At 40.7% G+C, this 15523-nt stretch overlaps 1 protein-coding gene across 22 annotated transcripts in view; it reads right to left on the bottom strand.

Annotated features, from left to right (window-relative positions):
• EPB41L2 (erythrocyte membrane protein band 4.1 like 2) overlaps positions 1 to 15523 on the bottom strand; it is a 113166-nt gene that overhangs the window by 64070 nt on the left and 33573 nt on the right. Inside the window, exon 1 of one of the 22 annotated variants that reach the window (XM_080583842.1) lies at positions 6120 to 6143. The exons of the other annotated variants lie outside the window; for them this stretch is intronic. The gene's annotated coding sequence lies outside the window, so the exon portion shown is untranslated. Of the gene's footprint in view, positions 1 to 6119; positions 6144 to 15523 lie in introns of those variants that run through there. 22 annotated transcript variants of the gene reach the window in all.

Below are 15523 nucleotides of genomic sequence, written 5' to 3'. Positions count from 1 at the left end.
ACACACCACCTCCAAACTTCCAAAGCACATTCATAAGTAGTCAGAAATAACTCCAGTTAATCTAGACCATTCCCAGATACGGGGAAAAAGATACAGAAGCTAATAGATGCCCGAAATAGATGCCCAAACACACAAGATAAGCCCTTCTGGCAAAAGGGGACGGACAACATTCAGCTACAGGAAGCAAACTTGATAATTATCTTAGTCAGAAGACACAGGAGCCTTGATATATCCACAGGCAAATTCATACTAAGCAAGCATCTCAAGACCAGAAGTCTCACTACATGTGGTAGGTGTTTCCTCGTTTGTTACTTTAACAGCCTTCACTATCTAAAGCAAAAGCATTCACTAATATTCACTAATAAGGAAGTTAAAAGGTAGTATATCTACTGCTGCATTAGCAATTTCTGAATATAATTAGAGCTTAAACATTACAGTTATGTAGCCATTTCCTTTGCTTATAAAGTCCGTGTTTTATCTAACATACTTTGCAAATAGCATTAAAGTTTTAACATTTATGTATTATATTATTTCTGAGGTAATAAGCCTCTGAAAGGGAGGCTTCCATTTGACTAGCTGTTGAGATCAAAGAATTTGCTATTTAAAACCACGTATTAGTATGCCAGTTTGGAAATTGCTACTAGTCATGTTACATTTTGCTTATATCCTCAGATCTTACAGAGAAATGAACCGTTGCTGTTCTTTCCTAGTGGCAGGTATCAATTTCAATAAAACAATGTACAAGCTTATTTTCCAAATCAAAATGACTAATATAAACAGATTAATTTTCCTGAGAGAAAAATCCAAACATCTGCTGATCAAAGAATAATCACAGAATGATCCACTCTGCTTAGTAAAGTCAGATTGGAGGTTTCATTGTTAGAGATGATTTTTTTCCCCCATGTATCTCTAAGAAAGTAGCTAAAAAGAGTTTCTAAAGGTCTCATCCAGCCCTGCAATTTAACAGCTAATAATGTATCAGGAAAACAAAACAAAAAACAGAAGTAAGCAGATAACATCTCTCAGAAGATATGGACAAAACCAAACCCATTTAGGCTAAAAAATTGACAGGTCTGAAGCTTTAATTGTATCTTTTCTTCCCCTCCTGTCTCCAAGGCGGCATCATAAACTCAAGTTTGCTCCTACTAAACAGCACAATCAAGTATTTTCTCCATTTCTTAATTTAAGCCCTCTAAACATCTACAGCAGGACAAATTTCTCCTCATCTCACCTCCTTCTATTGCAAGATGGCATTAAACTTCATTTTGAAATGACAAATGTGAATGAGCATAAGAAATCCGCACCGAGAGTAAAAAACAGAAGAAACCCTAGGCAGACACTCAAGTGGCAGAATTACTGAGGTCTGGAAAAAAAAGTCTCAGCAGATTTTGCATTTGTTGGTCATTGTGTTAATCCACGTACATAATCTAAGACTGAAGCAGCTCTTTGGACTTGAAGTGAATTCTTCCTTTTTTTTTTTTTAAACTTCAAACTTTTTAAACTTAAGCAACAGTCAGGTCAGAGTCAAGCAGTTTCCCATGTTATGACAAGACCACCAGAGCTAGAGCCTAAACTGATCTTATGCTGTCAAATCTCACCTCTGCAAGCTCAGAAGATAAAGTACTGAAGTGCAGAGTAACAAGAACAATCCTCTACTACATGTAGACAAAAAAAACAATTTGATTTCTTTTAAAGCTTCATAGCTGATACAGAAAAGCCTTCTATGATAGTCCAGGTGACTGGACAACTAAAGCTGTGTTATGATCCACCCTTTGCAACAGTGTCTCCTGATAAAAGTATTTATCCCAAACACAAGCCAGCTAAAAATTGCCCTTTCTTCTTATGATTCTGTGCAAACTGCCTCAATTCCTCACTAGCAGCTGATTTTCAGTGTAGCACCCAGGTGAGCAAACTGTCATTGCCAGTCTTGACATTGGTCAGCAGATGGTGCCATAATAGTTCTAAAAATCCCCAGCACAATTCAAAGACCAAACTGAAAACAGCGAACAGTATTTCAGTGTGAACCATAGTTCAAGTTACGGCAAGTAATTGTATGTTTTCCCACAAGTGTTAACATGATTTTTTTAAAAAAAATATACAGGACTTCAGAACCAGACGCTGAATTACTACTCTGTGATACTAAAAAATTATTATTATATATCTAAGTACACATGAGCATGTGTCTAATTATATACACATATGCATATAGCCTTCACACATCTTCAAGATCTGAAGAGGCACAAAACAGCACCTTCTCAAAGGTTACTAGGTCTATAAAAGCCATTTTCCAAAGAAGTCTATCCTGGCACGTGCACAGTGGCTAGCAGCCCCAGAGTTAACGGGAACGATCATCATAAACTTTTGTAGCAAAGTCACTACTCAAAAGACCAGATATTTTTCTTAGCCTTCACAGTCACATCTACGCCACCATACAGCTGAGTATCTGCAAGCATACAATGCTTCTAATTATAGTAGCCTATGTGTATTGCCAGGAAAACATTTTTTGTCCCAACATAAACATTAAGCCTGTAGAACTAAGATTTGTAGCATGAGAAAAATATTCCAAGCGTGTTATCATTTCTTGCAACACAGAATACCAAGACATCAGAAAAAATTGATTACTCCTTACAGAAGATGTGAGCTTAAGAAATACTTCTGTATCTGATATAAATATGGTAAGTATTAGAGTAAGACAAAGACATCAAGGATATAGACAGCAAATGAAATGAGACAGAGAAAGCTATTTCTGCCAAAAACTGAACAATGAGTACCTGCAGTCTAGATAGACTTTCACAATAAAACTTACGTTAACAAATTTCTAGAAAACAACTTAAAGTTACGTCAAATCCTCTTTATAAAGTCAAGATAGAATCAGTGAATATGACTGAGGAAATTCTTCACTCAGGTGGTGAGGCACTGGCACAGGCTGCCCAGAGAAGCTGTGGATGCCCCATCCCTGGAGGTGTTCAAGGCCAGGCTGGATGGGGCTTTGGGCAACCTGGTCTGGTGGGAGGTGTCCCTGCCCATGGCAGGGGGGTGGGAACTGGGTGGTCTTTAAGGTCCGTTCCAACCTAAGCGTTTCTATAACTTTCTCAATATCTTTTTCCAATTAAAGCAGCTCATCAGTCCATATCTATCATTTAAGTGCTTCCAGCTTATCATAAAGCACCTTTTGCAGAAGATTGCTTTTTCTAGTGAATAAGTCATTTACTGCAATACACATACAACTTAATACCATTAGTTTTAAAGGACAATTCAGTTTAAGGGGTATAACGCCTCAGAAAGGAAAGATACTACTATGAAACACACAAATAAATGAAAAGTCTTTAAACACTATTTCGATAAAATTTGTCTACTGATACCAGGTAGTGGTCTAAAAGCATATAATAAAACATATTTAGAAAGTGTTCCTTCCCAAATTGTATAGAAATCACTGAAGACTGCATTATTTGTCACAGCATCCATACAACATGCAAAGCTTGTTATAACAGTAAAGTTTTCAACAAAATCAGAACACAACTACATTCCAAGTGCTACACGAAGCCAAACTCTGAAGCCAACATCAGAACATCTTTGGGATTACATTTAAGCAAATATACAACCTTTCACCTATGCCGATGTTATCCATTCCACATCCAGAGACAACAGGAGTCTATCAATTCTGCATTTACTATCTACAAACACTTTGATATATCAAGGCTAAGAAGTCTCAGAGAGCATCTTAATTCAAATCAAGCACTCTCTCTGCCAGAGTACATACATGCATATATATAATCTATTTATCAAGTTAGCATTGTGCTGTTCCCCAGCACTGAAAAAAAAGTTGCAAGCTGATGAGAATCCAACACTTCTGAAAAGCTTTATTGAACAAGAGTGACCCCACCCAAGCCCTGACACTGCTAGAGAAGGGCATGTTCAGTGGAAAACCGGGATTTAGTTCCAAATCTTTTCATTCCAGCAGCCAGAAAACGCACATGGGTCAAGAGACAGCTCTGTTTTCCTGTTGTCTGTCCAACAAACTAAAGTAACAGTTTGAGAAAAAAACTCTCACTATCTTAGAAATAAAAGCTGTAAGTTTACAGTCGTTTTTGACCGTTCGCATTAACCCCTCATGCAAACCACAATTTTAAAGATTAAAGACTGCAGTAAGCGATCATTTGTTCTGAGCAATGCTTGCTCTCCTGGCTCCATACCCTTCCTTCAACCCCATCCCATACCACCAAATGGCTTTGTTTCTGTGACAGTGCCACAATTACACCGAAGCACAGGCAAGCGTTTCACTTTTTCCAATTCTGATTAAAGAAATTTGAAAAAAATCCATTTAGGTTCTGTGAATTACTCAAGCTTGTTCTGATTTGGAGGTAATTTCTCTCTAGATGCCATGATAAATTTTTAGTTTCCAACTTTTATTCTTTGCATTTGCAATGCATCAGCAAGATTAAAAACTTTTTTTTAATACGTGTAACATTAAGTCTACTCTTGCACAAAGTATCTTTTCAGGGCACTCACAATAACATAGTTGATCAAAGCACTTGCCAACTCAGGTTGAAAGATGATGTACTAGGACCCAAGACTTCCCCCCCACCGCCCACTAAACTGAGAGGCCCCAATGTAATAAAGCTTCTGGATGCTGGAATCCCAGACATGCACAATTGTTTTGACAAGCATCTATTTCCTCTTTAGTGGAAGTCATATAGAGAATTATTACTATCTCACATGTTTCGGAAACACACAAGAGCATGGAAAACAGGGAAATAGCCACAATACCAGAATTCAAGCTCAGGAAAAAGAAGTGACAAGTGACTAATCTGTGCTTTTGGTAGAATGCTAGTGACAGACCTTACAAGCAGAACATCTGGGCGCAACTTTCATAAGCAGATATAGCCATTGTCTTTATTTCACCAGTATGTCAAGGTTGAGTGTCAAAGATGCGGACATTACTGAGATCACAAATGCCTGTTAGCTTTTTATTCTGGGTTATTCAGCTTATAAGCAATGGCAGAAACCAACTGAGAACGCATTAAGGCAGTCTGCTCTGCCACGTACAAGAACCGAGTTCAATGAACAAACAACATTTACAAAGCTTCAGGGTGTAAGCATCACCACAGAAGTGTCTTTTCTGTGGTGGCAGCATCGGTTCTATATTTCAGCTTTAATGTACCCTTCAAGATTTTTTGCTACTGCCAAATATGTGCACTATGGAAATAACAGCTCTCTTTGGCAAGCCAGAAACGTGTAAACATCAATCAGTACTGTTAAACTGAGGGAAATAAGAACTTGGAAAAAGTGACATTAAGATTATAAATTATTTTAAATAGCTGACAGGTGTAAAATTCTCTCCATTTTTCCCCCTGAATCAGGATGCAAATTGAAATACAAAACTGACACTACCACCACTTCCTACCAATAGGAAAGAAGTAGCCAGTTTTAAATACTTGTTTTATACTTGGCATCCCTGGCAATTAACCTTAAGCAATCTTAATCCAAACTCCAAACAGGTACAAAACTTCAAACTACACAGTGAAATAATTCTAGATCTCCGCAGGTAAGCTGCAGCTCTCTGCTGGCGATGCTGTTGCCAATATGTGAATTAACTCTTGACAGACCTTCAGAGATATTGACACACATTCAAGGAAATAAACCTAGCCTATTAATAGTATAGCAAATCAAAAATAAAGAAAAAGAGGATAGCTTAAAACATGATTCACAACTGCTGCTGCACTGAGTAAATGCTATTCCCATATCCCCTCCCAGCCATCCTATATTCCTCAAACCTCAAAGTTAAGCCATCCAAGATGTCTTGTGCTAGCTGCAAAATAAAAATTAAAATGTCAGCACTAGCTAGCTGCTCCTGGAACAGAGTTATTCTCTTGAAAGATCAGAGCTAATCTGCTCAGTGTTTTTTCCCTGAATAGCTACAATGCACCTAAAGTGATATATTTAAAGCAGGACACTGCAAACTTCCTCTTAGATACTTGTATTGACTGCAGTATATAACAAAGTATTGAAAATACAGATAATACTGCTCTTCAGGAAAGCATGTATCTACTGCTCCTGGGGGAACATAATGTTTCCAACCCCAAGCAACAAAAACCAGTGAAGGAAAGAAAGAGAAATACCTCCTAGCTGAGCAAATAAAATTGGCAGCCAAAACTTCATCGTTCCCATAGGCTCTTCTGAATGCTGGTATTTAATTAGCAGAGTGAAAATATCAGCAGTTTTGTAAAAGGTTCCCACTTCTTGTGGGAACTGCTTCACCATTAACAATATGTTGACTACTGCAATGTCTCTGGGCTACATAAAGTAAAATGATGCTCTAAAATTCAGAAATAACACTAATAACGCTAACAAAAACTGGAAGAGAACTTTATGCTAATAAGGGTGGTTTTGAGCCTGGACTTCAGCACTTAAGACATTCGTTAGTCATCTAAGTGCTTTAGCTGTTTTGTGCTTTTTGGAAGGACATTCCCAGCATGAAAGATTATAATATAAAACAGATAACAGGATATGCAGGAAAGCCTCAAGGGAGCAACTATTTAAACAAAGTGTGTTTTTTTTTTTTTTTGAAGAGTTAGCGAAAGAAGACATAAGAAAGATTTAAAAGAATAATTCATTTGTGAACACCAAGGAAATGGTGGGGAGGAGTATTCAGAACTGTCCTGCAGACAAGGAAAAAAACTGGTGACTTGCAATGACGTTCCCATATAAATACACATCACAAAGTACAGTTTACCAAAGCAGACTCACCCACTGCAGAAAAGCTTTTTAATGAACATGTACAGATACAGATGGCGTGCTATTACAATAAGCTTTCAGATCAAGTTAAGTAGAAACTTTATTCAGCTTTCTTGGGCCACATTTTCAGGCCACATTCTATATAGCAAGAAAACTTTGAAAGCTGGAAAACAATTGTAGGCATACACAAACCCGAGCTGACAGCGACTTATTAGATAATAGTTTTATTACAAAAACACATAGCAAGACATTCTGAGCTACATGCCAAAAAGACATACTTGTTTGAATGAAACTCCCAGTCGGCACAGGTTTGTGGGTTTCTTTTCCTCCTTTTAGGCTCAACAGTTTAGGTGTTGACAGGACAAGTGTTTGAAAGCACATTTAAGTGTACTGCTATTCTCTATGGGTATGCTTATCCTGCATCCAAGACCATATTTAAGCTTACAGTTGTAGCTATCCTCTATCTTATCTAGCCTTTCCTTAACTACGGATTCACCTCTAAAATACCCTGAGAAGTATAAAGTAATGAGAAATAGAAAATTGGTATGTATTAACAAAACAGAGAGACTCAGACTCTTGCATAAAATTCTGAGAACATCAGGTTCTCTCAAATCAAGATCACTAGAGCAATAAATCCCAAAGTGGGATGTCTAAAACCAAGAGCTGGAGCTCAGGTGCAGATGAGTCTGGGACATACTAGTCTAAGAAGTCTGAGGCATACGATTGTCAATAAATAAAAGAAACATATCACTTAGAAAGCATGTACATCTATACTTATGTAAAGATAAGAGAAACACATAATTGTTTAAAGCTTTGGAACTACATTATTATAGATCTGACTTTTGGGAAACAGTAGGAATGACACACAAACTAACGCTCAACATGCATTCAGCAGCAACTGTGGATACAGAAACACAGCAAAAGGAAGGAGTGATGTTACCAGCTCTCAATTCTTTTATTATAAACAAAAAATAATTGGGAAAAAATAGTAAATGGTAAAAAAAAAGCTAAGACAACACTGGAGATAGAGCCAGAAGTAAAACATGGGGTGGGGGAGGGAAAGAAAACAGGAAACAGGCACTGAAGACAAAACAGGAAAAAAGGTCATGATTTGTGTAATAGCCAAAAAACTTCAGTGAGGCCAGAAAGGGGGGCAGGGGAGGAAGACACCAAATAAGGGTGAAGTTACATTGTAGAGACTACTGGCCAGAACACATCTCCAAATGCAGGTCCTGCAACTTCTGGAGTGAACAGCCACAGTGGATATAGCAACTGTGATTTCACCCTCACATATAAAAAATTGCCTAGTAAAAGCTGCGTTAGCACACAAAAAAGTTCAGGCCACTGAACAGCTAGAAGACTAGGAAAAGAAAATTTGTAAGATTTTATGCCCTCATTTCAGTTTCCACAGAACAATCTGTTTTCAGGAGCCTAAAAATCTCTTTCCTATGCAACCAAATGCAAGAGAGGCAACACATTCGTACAAAAAAAATCACGAACTTTCCCCCCCAACCCCAGCATCTTAACTTCATGACAAGTCTCAAGACCTGTTCCACTGGTGTAAAGTTTAAATAGAGTGCTCCTGAAACTGCACCTGTAATGACATTTGTTTTTAAACAGTGAATGCTTGCTTTGGATTGTCTAATGGATTAATTGAAAAGCAGCACTTTCTGGAGGAAAATAGGGCTACTACACCCTCAAACCTTTGAGGTGACAGAATTTTGATTACTTTTTCTTTTCAAGGCATATAGATATGGACGTAAGTGTTTAAATTCCATTCAATAACAAGATTTGATGTGTAACATTTCAACAATTTAACTACATCTTCAGCTCTCCAGTTCCTAAAGAACAACCTTCTTCCTGTTTTTAAAAGATGATATATGGTCGTGAATCATATCCCATTTACTTTTTGTTAAAAAGCTCAAAGATTGAAAACTGATCTAAAATAGGTATCTAAAGACCCCAGCTAAGTATTTTGTGATAATTATAAAATTTGCTAATCTATAAAAAGATTTCAGCAAAAATTAATTTTATAGATAAACATGGGCACACTGAGGAGAAAGTGATACACGAGAGACATTCGCTAGGCCAGCAGTAGAACCAAAATAAAATGTCTCGAGGTCTCCTCCCTTACATCCTATCAAGTACTGCCAGATGTTCCATGTGAAGTCGCTTCAATCCAAAAATTTAAGGGTGACAGTCTACAGGAGGAGTTTAAGTTTTCCTTGCACAATAGCAATACTTCCCAATTCAGTATAGAAAAGAAAAAGGGGAGAGAAGTATTTTGAATGTTTACATTATTAGATCATCTAGGCATACAGAAATATTGTATTAGATATACAAAATGTCAGTACCAGGTTACATGGAAGTTAGGAAAACTACGAGTAGTTACGAAACAAACCTTTTTGCTAGACAGGGAATACCTCTTGGAACTTAGACAAAGAAAATATGAGCAAGGTCTGGCTTTACCGGGAGAACACAGAGCTGCAGTTTGCATTTGTAGGCAGAAAAGAAAACCCAAAGCTCACCTTGAGTTGACAGAGGTGGTGTCAAACAACAAAAAAGGCTTTAAGTACGTTAACAGCCAGAAGAGGTCTAAGGAAAACATTGGACTGATATTTAATGATGGTCACCTAAGGATGCAGAAAAGGCATTTAATGCCATTTTTACCTTTCTTTTTTAACCATTATGATAGATCTTGGGTTGCCCAGTCCTTTGTGTTGGAGGACCAAAACTGGGGCAGCGGTGACTTTCCATTTGTGGTCACCAAAATTGTAAGCAATCAGCTGAATGTTCATAAATCCATGGGGCCAGATGGGATTCACCCCAAAGTACTGGGGAAGTTAAATGACATTATAGCTGGACCCCTTCTCAACAATTTATCAAAGGTCATGGGAGTCTGCAGAGGTGCCTGCTGGACTCGAAGCTTAGAAGCTAGCCAACGTTATACCCATCTACAAAACGGGTAGGGAGAAGACCTAGGGAACTACAGACTTGATAGTCTTAACCTCAGTCTTCTCCATAATTTTTCCAAGGGACTAAGATTACCCTGACGGATATTGAAAGGCATTATTTATTAAAAAATAAAAGCTATTATTTGGCATAGTCAACATGGGCTCACAAAGGGAAGTCCTGCCTTGGTAAAACAGTCTCCTTCTATGATAAGGTCACCCACCTGTTGGATGAAGGAAAGGCAGGGGACGTAATCTTTCTGGGTTTTAGTAAGGCCTTTGATATCATCCCTCACTGCCCCTTCTAGATCAGTTGTCCAACCATGATATAAAGCAGAACACATAACACCGGGTGATGAACTGGCTGACAGCAGAGCTCATAGGGTTGTAGTGAATGGGGCTACATCTGGCTGGCAGACAGTCACTAACAGTGTTCCCCAGGGCCCAGTTTTAGGGCCAGATCCATTCTACATTTTTGTCAATGATCTGGATGCAGGAGTGGAATGCATCTTTAGGAAGTTGAATCCCTGTGGGTTAGGATCCGCGGGAAGGCCGGCAAGGCTAGCTTCCTGGTCGGGGTCTGTTATAGACCGCCGAACCAGGATGAGGAGACGGATGAGGAGTTTTATAGGCAACTGACAGAAGTTGCAAAATCGTCGGCGCTTGTCCTCGTGGGGGACTTCAACTTCCCGGACATATCCTGGAAACACAACACGGCACAGAGAAAGCAGTCTAGGAGGTTTCTGGAGAGCGTGGGAGATAGCTTCCTGACGCAGCTGGTCAGTGAACCTACCAGGGGTGGTGCCCTGCTAGACCTTCTCTTCACAAACAGAGAAGGACTGGTGGGAGATGTGGTGGTCGGAAACTGTCTTGGGCAGAGTGACCATGAAATGGTAGAGTTCTCTATTCTTGGCGAGGCCAGGAAGGGGACGAGTAAAACTGCTGTATTGGACTTCCGGAGGGCTGACTTTGAGCTGCTCAGGACGCTGGTTGGCCAAGTCCCTTGGGAGGCGGTTCTGAAGGGCAGAGGAGTCCAGGAAGGCTGGGCGCTCCTCAAGAAGGAAATCATGATGGCACACGAGCGGTCCGTCCCCACGTGTCCAAAGACGAGCCGGCGTGGAAGAAGACCGGCCTGGCTCAGAGAGTTGTGGCTTGTGCTTAGCAGAAAAAAGAGGGTTTATAATCTTTGGAAAAAAGGGCGGGCCACTGAGGAGGACTACAAGGATGTAGCGAGGCTGTGCAGGGAGAAAATTAGAAAGGCCAAAGCTCATCTGGAGCTCAACCTGGCTACTGCCGTTAAAGACAACAAAAAATCCTTTTACAAATATATCAACGCGAAACGGAGGACTAAGGAGAATCTCCATCCTTTACTAGATGCGAGGGGAAACCTAGTTACTAAGGATGAGGAAAAGGCTGAGGTGCTTAATGCCGCCTTTGCCTCAGTCTTTAGCGGCAGTACCGGTTGTTCTCTGGATACCCAGTGCCTTGAGCTGGTGGAAGGGGATGGGGAACAGGATGTGGCCTTCGCTATACATGAGGAAATGGTTGGCGACCTGCTACGGAGCTTGGATGTGCGCAAGTCGATGGGGCCGGATGGGATGCACCCGAGGGTACTGAAAGAACTGGCGGAGGAGCTGGCCGAGCCGCTTACCATCATTTATCGGCAGTCCTGGCTATCGGGGGAGGTCCCAGTTGACTGGCGGCTAGCCAATGTGACGCCCATCTATAAGAAGGGCCGGAGGGCAGACCCGGGGAACTATAGGCCTGTCAGTTTGACCTCAGTGCCAGGAAAGCTCATGGAGCAGATTATCTTGAGGGTCATCACGCGGCACTTGCAGGGCAAGCAGGCGATCAGGCCCAGTCAGCATGGGTTTATGAAAGGCAGGTCCTGCTTGACGAACCTGATCTCCTTCTATGACCAAGTGACGCGCTTGGTGGATGAGGGAAAGGCTGTGGATGTGGTTTACCTTGACCTCAGTAAGGCTTTTAACACAGTTCCCCACAACATTCTCCTCAAGAAACTGGCTGCTCGGGGCTTGGACTGGCATATGCTTCGCTGGGTTAGAAACTGGCTGGATAGCCGGGCCCAGAGAGTTGTGGTGAATGGAGTCATATCTGGTTGGAGGCCGGTCACTAGTGGTGTCCCCCAGGGCTCGGTACTGGGGCCGGCCCTCTTTAATATCTTTATCAATGATCTGGATGAGGGCGTCCAGTGCACCCTCAGTAGTAAGTTTGCAGATGACACCAAGCTAAGTGCATGTGTCGATCTGCTCGAGGGCAGGAAGGCTCTGCAGGAGGATCTGGATAGGCTGGACCGATGGGCTGAGGTCAACTGCATGAAGTTCAACAAGGCCAAGTGCCGGGTCCTGCACCTGGGGCGCAACAACCCCAAGCAGAGCTACAGGCTGGGAGATGAGTGGCTGGAAAGCTGCCTGGCAGAGAAGGACCTGGGAGTACTGGTTGATAGTCGGCTGAATATGAGCCAGCAGTGTGCCCAGGTGGCCAAGAAGGCCAACAGCATCCTGGCCTGCATAAGAAGCAGTGTGGCCAGCAGGTCTAGGGAAGTGATTGTGCCCCTGTACTCGGCTCTGGTGAGGCCACACCTCGAGTACTGTGTTCAGTTTTGGGCCCCTCGCTACAGGAAGGACATGGACGTGCTCGAGCGAGTCCAGAGAAGGGCGACCAAGCTGGTGAGGGGTCTGGAGAACAAGTCTTACGAGGAACGGCTGAGGGAGCTGGGCTTGTTCAGCCTGGAGAAGAGGAGGCTCAGGGGCGACCTTATCGCTCTCTACAGTTACCTTAAAGGAGGCTGTAAAGAGGTGGGGGTTGGTCTGTTCTCCTAGGTGCCTGGTGACAGGACGAGGGGGAATGGGCGGAAGTTGCGACAGGGGTGGTTTAGGTTGGATGTTAGGAAGTACTTCTTTACCGAAAGGGTTATTAAGCATTGGAAGGGGCTGCCCAGGGAGGTGGTGGAGTCACCATCCCTGGAGGTCTTTAAAAGACGTTTAGATGTAGAGCTTAGCGATATGGTTTAGTGGAGTACTTAGTGTTAGGTCAGAGGTTGGACTCGATGATCTTGAGGTCTCTTCCAACCTAGAAATCTGTGATACTGTGATACTGTGAAGTTTTCTGATGACACTAAACTGGAAGGTGCTGTTGACTCTTTGAAGGGAAAAGAAGCATTGCAGAGGAATCAAAAGGCATTGGGCAACCAACAGTGGCATGAAACTCAAAGGAAAATGCTGGGTGTTGCACCTGGGACAGAGTAACAACAGACACATATACGGACTGGGAGACGAGTGGCTGGTGAACATCTCAGCAGAAAGGGACCAGAGTGTGCTGGTTGACAGCAGACTCAACATGAGCCAGCAGTGTGCCCTGGCAGCCAAGAGGGCAAACAGTGTTTTATGGTGCATTAAGCACAGCACAGACAGGTCAAAAGAGGCAATTCTGTCACTGTATTTAGCAGTTGATGCCACCCCACCTTAAATACTGGTCTCCACAATACAACAACATTAAGATACCACAAAGCTTGTTACAGGGTTGGAAGACATGTCCTTTGAGGAGAGGCTAAGGATATTTGAGTTGTCTAGTTCGGAGAAAAGGAGGCTTAGAGGCAACCTCATTGCTCTCTGGCACATGGATAATGCCTTCAATAACATCCTTTAACTTGTGCTTAGCCCTGAAGTGGTCAGGCAGTTGGACTCCAGGTCCAACTTGCAGGTCCCTTCCAACTGAACTACTCTGTTCTGAAGTTCTAACCTGGAACAGAAGGATTCCCAGCTCAGTTTCCACTGAAATGACTATTATATAACTTAAAAGCTTGTTCTCATGAGGGGCATGACATAACATTTTCCTGTTGAACAAGCCAAGCTAATTCATGCTTGTATGACATCACTAGAAATTGGAGGTCAAATTCACATCTAGAAGACAGGCACCATTATTTAACTATATATTAGAATACAACAGAATTGAAATTCACTTGAGTTATACACAAATGAACCAGATTCTCAGCCACATCAGGTGAAAAAAAGTTTGTGTTGGCAAATTCCTTTCATGAGGTACTTACCATCATCAAGAGATTCCCTGCAATTTCATTGATCATCACGACTACATTTACACAATTCGGTACTTGAAGCAAGATGAATATGCAGTTTTTCTGCATTTCTTAGTCAATTAAAACAATGTTGCATTGTCTTTTCGAACAGAGGATAATGGATTTTAGACTGCATACATCTACAAAATATACTGCAACTCTTGAGCTAACAATTGTGAAGGTTAGTGTAAGTTTATTGGAAAAGAGAAGCAGAGGAAAGAGGTCTTCCTTTTAATATATACTAATATAAAATATAGCATGCTTGGGTCCAACTTCTAAATCAGAGCTGACTTGCTGAAGAGGCAAAATATTTTTTCATTCCCTGTAGGTTACAGGAACCAAAATATAGTACCAAAGTTGACATAAAGTATAAAGTATGCCAATGTATTCAAAAAGATTTCCAACTGTTGGATATTTGAGAATTTATTTATATAACTTATTCTGAATAAGTATTATTACTAGCTTGTGTTACTCTATGCTAAGATGTATAGATGAGCCTCCTAAAAAGATAAATATATATGTATATACCCATATGATAGAGACACTTAGAGGGAAATTAAAATAATTGTGTTGGAGCACAGCATTCCACAGTCAACTAATGGGAAACAGATTCCCTAAAATTCCCAATACACAGCAACAAGGCTGTTTTAAGCTGTGAGGTCTGGGCTTCACCATTTGCAACACAGATCCTTCTTGCTCCATTTTAGTTTTGTGTATAAACACCTCTCATATTTTCTTCTCCCTCCTCTCTTGTACCTTCACTTAATCTTATTTACTTTTTTTAGAATCTTCCTAATTATCAGTTAAGCATTATGCCTTCTACTCTCAATTCCATGAACATTGCTAAAAAGCCATGGTGCCAAACCATATCAAAAGCCTGGGTTACATCCAAACAGTTTAGGTCATCTCACCTGAACAGTAAGTAAATAACTGATTCAATATGCAATCTGCATTTTTCTTTTGGATTATATTCATAAGAAAACAAGGAAAATGTGCTGTTTGTGAAATTATGTGAATGCTTTTATTTGCTAAGTCACAGTGATGAAGAAAATCCATATACAGTACTTGAAAGTTGTACAACTAATCACAACTTGTATCACAGCCAAATATTTAATATGAATCAGAGCTTCAGAAATACAAAAAGCATTTCCACAGCTAATTTTTTAAACAGACTTATCCTACTGTCTAGTATAGGGATTTTGTTTCTGCCCAAAGCAACTGGAAACCAGTATAGCTAATGTATTACAGAGATTTCCAGAGAGGGTGAAGCAAAGGGAATTCAGTTCTTTCTTTTCTGTGCATCATGACATATGTTCCAGTTAGTGTTCTCAATGTGCCCAATAATTGGAAGAAAATGACAAATTCTCTTAAAACAGAGAGTCAAATCTGAGAATGGTATAAATCAGCAGATTTTTCTGCTCTAAACTCCCAACCATGTCTCCTGTTCTGAAAAACATGGATTGATTATATTCTTTTCTACAAAGACCTCCACACTCCAGAACTGAAGAGATCACAGGCAAAAACCAGAGCTACTTTCATAGGAAATCTCCTCCAGAACAACCCCTGATGAGCAGAGAAGAAAGTGGAAGGACTTAATGCTTCTGAAAGAATCTGCCTGCCAAAAAAAACACAAAGGCAACAACAAAGCTTATCTAGAAGAAAAGGATTCCACGCTCTGCTGACGTTGTCAGTGACCTCCTTTTAACTGTCATAGATGGGATGACCAGCGTAAGTCACCAAT

This window comes from Anser brachyrhynchus (genome assembly GCF_964034855.1).
Source record: "Anser brachyrhynchus genome assembly, chromosome: 3".
NCBI classification, from domain to species: Eukaryota; Metazoa; Chordata; class Aves; order Anseriformes; family Anatidae; genus Anser; species Anser brachyrhynchus.
Note: the sequence above shows the minus strand (reverse complement) of the source record. Positions and strands in the feature narration are given on the sequence as shown.